Below are 6,758 nucleotides of genomic sequence, written 5' to 3'. Positions count from 1 at the left end.
TAGATAACAAGATAAGAAAATAATATTGTAAACATAATACTCAACATAAAATGTACAAAAACACTAACAGGAAATACGTCATATTGACCGTAATTTGTGTTCGGAAAGATTTCACAATTGTCTTTCCTAATGATTTATTGTTAGTGTATTGCATCCAACAAACATAATATTACGATGGATAGCGATGGCAAGAGAAAAGACTGGATTCAAGAAATTCATCTTATGGAGTAAAGTCTATGAGATTAAGACAGTTCTTAATGTATAGTAACTAATTATCTCGAGAGACATTATAAGCATGAGCGAAAGAAACAAAAAATCAAACCTATATTAACCAACTAATCAACACACCTACCAACTAACCAACCTATTAACGAACTAATCAAAAGATGATCGAATGAATGATTGGACGAACGAAATAGCTACCTTATTGACTATCTAACTAACTATCTAACTAACTAACTAAATAAATAAATAGCTGACTATCTAACAGACGACAATGACCATCTCACAAAAATGTGTTTCACCAGCGTTCTGTTATAACTGAAAAGCATTTTTATTTTATAAATATACTTCCGTCTGAATATCTATTTCTGAGAGTTTTAACCTTTCTGCCTTAATGCTATGTCCTCACCGCATCAGATCAACTCGATCATCCCGATCACATGAATTCCTCGATGAAGCCTGACAAAGCTGGATAAAATGCACATTCACGACTCCTCCACGACCTCAAGTCGACCATACACGATGTTTTACGACTTCTTCTCGACGACAACCCGACCAACATCCCGACTTCTTCTCGATCACCAAGACCTATACGCTAGTCATTCACGATCTCAACTAGACTAACTGGACCTCTGCTCGATCGTTGCAAGATTTCCACTCGACCAGATCGTAATGATCGTAATCGAGTCGTGAATAATGCTTGAGTACGTAGAAGTCGAGATGATCGTGTGCAGATCGGATAAGAGATGTATACCCGACCAAACTAGATCGTTACACGATTTATTCTCGATCAACTAGATCTTCTACTCGATCACTATATGATCGCTTCTCGACCGCTTATCTACTCGATCGCTACTCGAATTTTTTTGACATGTCAAAAAAATTCGGGTAGGAAGTCCGAGCCATGCCGACCAAGATAGACCGCTCCGACCAACCCCGATCACGCATGCTGACCGAGCTAGACCGGTTCCCGATCGCTTGATTGTGCATGATCAAGTTTATCTGATCGGCGATGAAAACACAGCTTTAAGTATATGTCATTGTAACATTTTTTTCAAATGTAAATAATTCACTTTGGTTTTATGTAAATTAATATATTTTAACCACACACCGAGTTTTAATTTGATTTAAGTGATTTATAAATCTATATGCCGATGAATAATGTTAGATAATGAGTTCCCATTTCTTTTATCTATCAATTCTAACGCATTAATCTCGACAGGTTAAGTGTAATGCAATATGGTACATTATGGAATTATTCTGCGCATGTAGTTTACTGTAGAAACCGGCTTTTATTTTACCGACGTGCAGTCGTGAATATTCTTTTTCTTATTCAATGCAATCTGTCAGTTATCTGTTATTTGTAATCTTTTTATTTACTTAATTAAATACATACAAATAAATTTACGGATAGAATAGGAAACTTGAAATGTGTCTTTAAAAACTCTTTCTGCAATAAATACTTCACAAATTATTTATAAATGTTTGAAAAATATATAATATATAAACTATCACAATATTTCTACCCCTTAGATTGTAACAAAGTCATTGGGATTGTAACGAAGTAACAGTTAGCTAAATAGCAAGAGCCTTTGGACTCGTGTTTGGTTCTAGGACGGTGCAGGTCACAAGTATTTGAAAACTGCTTGACAGCCTGCACAGTAACGAGGCGGTGGCTGACCTGTGCTCTGGTGAATTTAAATTGGCTAACCGCCGTGATCCGAAGGGTAAACTGCCAACACCAGAACCATGTTATTATTTTATTAGGAACAAAGAAGCTGGAAATGTGCTTTGATTTTTCTTTAAGTGTTACTTATTGTGCTAAGGACCTTTATAAGTCTATAGTTGAAAATGATTGGTTGGTAACTTGTTAGTACCCTGCACAAACGTTAGCATGTTTTTATAATAATTGTGAAATGACTTTGATAATTTGTATTGATTTATTATATTAAAAAAGTTGAAAAAAGACGTGCAGCAAGTATTTCAGACAATTTCTTTCGAATTATGTGATACTTTTCTTCGGGCCCTGATGTTTTACCTACACTGTGTCTTGCACAACTATTTTGTAAAACAAAAGTTATAATACCGCAGTTGCATCACGAAGCGGGCCAGAATTTGTATGTAGTTTTGTCGATACGACGAAGTTCATATTGCGTTTAATACATATATCTGGTATCCAAAAAGAGTAACAAACAAAAACATACCTTTATCGTGCCAAGATGGCGGCTTTGTTTACATTTTTTAGGATACGACGCAGTTTTGATTCGGAGCCCTGTTGTAGTTCTTATTTACTTCAACTTTACTTTTATTTTACAGGATTTTACGTTTTGTTATTGTTTTTGTCTTCAAAATACTTTGTATGTGCCACCTTATGCATATAATTTTAATATTTCAAATACTTAATCGTAAAAATTTAAAAAAGCTCAATAATTATATCGTACTTCTTATGACTCTTTTTTTCATGTTTCCTTATGCAAATTTTTAGTTTAAGTTTTAGTTCGGCCGAGTATCTTTTTAAAAGATACCCGAGTATCTTTTTAAAAGATACATGTACTTCTTGTTTCTGTTTTATCAATTTTAGACAATCTCAGGTTATATACAGCTGCCTCATATGTCGAATTTACAAGCAAGACATTTAAGGGATTTAGCATGTGATTTGCGGTAGATAAGAAGACAAGAAACTGGACAATTTTGGCTTAGTTGAAAACGATTCCTCATATCTGATGAATTGACAAAACACCCAAAAGTAACAGGTTGGACAACAATAAATGAGGAAAGATGAGTATATTAAATGTGTAGGTTTCTTAATAATCTGTGTTTTATTGTACTAAGTTGCTATATCTAACAGTTTCTTATATGTTGCAAGCTTAATTTACATCAATGTTAAGATCTCCGGTATGTTCTATAGTTTCTGGCAGTGTTAACGGCAAAGTCTATTAAACGATAATTATCTTAGCATGTAAGGAAAATTTGGAAAACGATAAAAAGTGATTTAAGAAGCTAAAATTGTACTCAAATGCGTTCAGCACCACTAATCTTAAGCTGTTACCAACTGACAGTAGGAACATGACTGTAAACGTCAACATGATTATAACAAACCTGTATTTTCTGAAGATGAGGGAAAACTTTCAATAGAGATCGCATTTGATTGTTTTAATTATTGCAAAAATTCAGGAAAGGTGTGATCCCTCGGACGCATCAATCAATCACTAAAGTATAATACATGAAAATTGCAGACTCGGTTTGTTTAAGTCTTTACTTGAAGAATAATGAAATAGTGCAACATCCCTCACGCTCATAGCGCCCGCCAGATCGGTACACAATTTTCAACACTTAAAGATCCTGTAACACAATGTTTGATGGCTTTATAACATAAATATGATGCTCAAATTAAGATTTATCAATATTGTAAGTTCCAAAAAGCATTATTTATAAAGGTATTACCGAATTTAACATTTCATGTAAATTAAGGGAGGTAATTAGAAATTTATTTTCTATAAAGTCGAAGTCTAATTGTTCAATAAGAAATAAATGTATATATTTTAATGATTACATATCATGTGCACAAATATTTGCAGTATATTTATTCATATTCTTCGATGCTTGAAAATTGTTTTATTAGCGTTATTATATACACAATTATAACTTTTACTTAACTATAGCATCTTTCAACGAACGGTTCTTTTGTGAGATTACGAAATCATATATGCTAAAGAGCATACATGCAATAAAGGCAGTTATTTAAAATACTACATAAATAGTACAAACAATAAAATGTTTTCAATATATTAAAGATAATGGCAATTTCAAAATTAAACTAAAATATTAATTGCTGAAGTAGGATTTGACCTTACTAGTCTACGTCTACATTCTTCAAGTGAAAACTCTTTACCAACTGCGCTAAGAGGGATTTATAAGTTACACCATTTTACCAATTGGATATTTACATTTATGTTAATTAACAAGTAAATGGAATATACCGACTACAGGGTCAAATGATAGAGTGTCAGGTCAATGTTGTTGGACAATACCGGAGTTATAACGTTATCTTTATGTATTATGACTTAATCTTGAAGTTAGTAATGCAGAAGTAAGATAGGTTTACCAAACGTGAAAACCTGGGGTAATTCATTTGTATTCATACATAAACGGCTCCAACCGTAGTCTTAAATGTTCAATAATGTTCAAATGCCAACCGAAGCATTTGATAAGAGGCATTTAAATCCTTTTAAACGTTTTACAAGCCGTGCCCTTACATTGTTTCACCTCCACATACATCGTGATTTATTGCTAAATAAGATAATAATAGCATTATCTTGATCTAATCTTGATTTACGATAAGGGAAATACAAGCTAACGCAATCACTATTTAGTCATCTAATGTATTTTTATATGGTTCTATAGCTTTCGTTATCAGGGACATTACTTAATCAAGTTGAACACGAAAATAATTGATAATATCTTTTTTTATTCAAATAAACACCACACTTAATTGTGGGGCAAGTACGAAATTAGTTTGTCATTCTGAAATAAATATAGCCAATCTGTAATAATCTTTACAATATAAAAATGTTAATATAAAATTATTTATATTCAGTTACAAACTTTTCTCATAATTATACTATTTGTAACCGTCATTCTGTATGGTGAAGGACATTGTAAATGTTTATGCCTTTTGAAATCTTGAAAATAAAGATTATAGTTATTGTTTATTCAATCACATATTGTTAAAATTACCATAATGATTTAATATACTGAAAAGGTTTTGTTTGTTTGTTTTTTATTCTGTAGATGAAATTTCTTATGCAATAAAATAAAATAGTTTTGACGTTAAACAACTAAACAAATGGTATAATTATTTGTAATTATGATTAATGATTTAGTTATTTGTATGCAAATTATGTCAACAAACATACTATGTGTACCTTGCCTTACATTTTGCTACTACAACGGAGCGCTACCTTCACTAGTTGTTTGACATCTAACATGCTCTTAATCCATTATTAAAATACATAATTGACATTTCTTATAGACAATAGAACAATATGGATATCTGAGGCATAGTGTTCCTTCATTGAACGCCGCCTTTCCTTGTTGATCTTGTTTATCATATTTCAAATAAGAATATTGTTTGGTATGCACAAAATCTTTTAATATTTTACGCTCGTGCATAGCATATTTAAAAAAAAACAGTCGTTACTCTTCATAAAATATATATTATTTTAGTAGTTCTGTGATCAATCTTTTATTGATTGTCCGTATTAGAGAAATATAATGCTTTCAATGATAGTTTAAAGGTCTTTTTTGTTCCATATTTCAACTTAAAGTAAGTAAATGGCTAATGATAATATGCATTTTTATTAATCTTTATTATTCATTCATTCATTCATTCATTCATTCATTCATTCATTCATTCATTCATTCATTCATTCATTCATTCATTCATTCATTCATTCATTCTTACATACATTTGGCAAGAACCAAACCGCAACATATCACATAATTATATTATTTTCTTGCATATCAGACTTATACATATATCTCCGCTAGTTTTACTGATGCTGAAAATGTTGTTTTGCATGGGTGTAACCTGATGGGTCGCGGGCTCTAAAATGGCTTCGTTTGGTACAATTCATAATGAAACTGCGTTCTTCAATCACGTTGAATGAAAGTGTTAATTCATACGCTATTGTAGGAAAATCTGATGGAGGACATGACATACAGTCGACTCTCGTTATCTCGAAGTCATCGGGACCGTCCAAACAATATCGAGATAACGAAATGTCGCGATAAACATATTAGAGTTTGAATAAGGCAGAAACTGATTTTTACAAAACACATGTGCATACATTATGTCAAATAAACTATGATATCCACATGTCTTGATTTCATAGGCCTAGTCAATATTTAACAAAGTAACAATAACGGATGTTTACCAGCGAATTACGGGTGTCTGTGATAAAAACACATTGTGAGGTTTATTCAGGAATACACCAATATAGTGAAAACATTTTCAGTGTGGTTGATCCGGATATCCTCCCAGGTTATTTATCGGGTCTTTCTCGAGATTGTTCGACCGCTGATGGATTTGGTGGTGATGTTGTGAAACAATATTGCAACGATAGCGTTTCTATACTTTCACTATTTCATTTACATTTAAAGTCATAATGAATTGATACAGTGTTCGAAAATTTATAAAGAACGTAAAATTCACTCATTTTGGACATACGTCAATCAACACGCTAAATAGATTTGATGAAAATATCGAGATAAACAAATATTTCCAATATAGATACAGAAGGAAGAAAATCGGGACTTTCAAAATTTTATCGAGATAACGAAATATTGAGAAAAGCGATGTCGAGATAACCATTGTTGACTGTAAATTTCCATGGCAATTTAGTAACTAAAATAAGGTAACCCATTTTAAATATGGTAGATTATGCAAGGATAGGAATATATGTCAAAAGGGTACTTACCCATCGGAATACCAGCACGTGAGGTGGTTTTGACCCCTGGTGTTGCATTAAAATTTT

Source organism: Ruditapes philippinarum, unplaced genomic scaffold, assembly GCF_026571515.1.
Source record: "Ruditapes philippinarum isolate M1 unplaced genomic scaffold, ASM2657151v2 ctg2736_1_1_1_1, whole genome shotgun sequence".
NCBI lineage: Eukaryota > Metazoa > Mollusca > Bivalvia > Venerida > Veneridae > Ruditapes > Ruditapes philippinarum.
Note: the sequence above shows the minus strand (reverse complement) of the source record.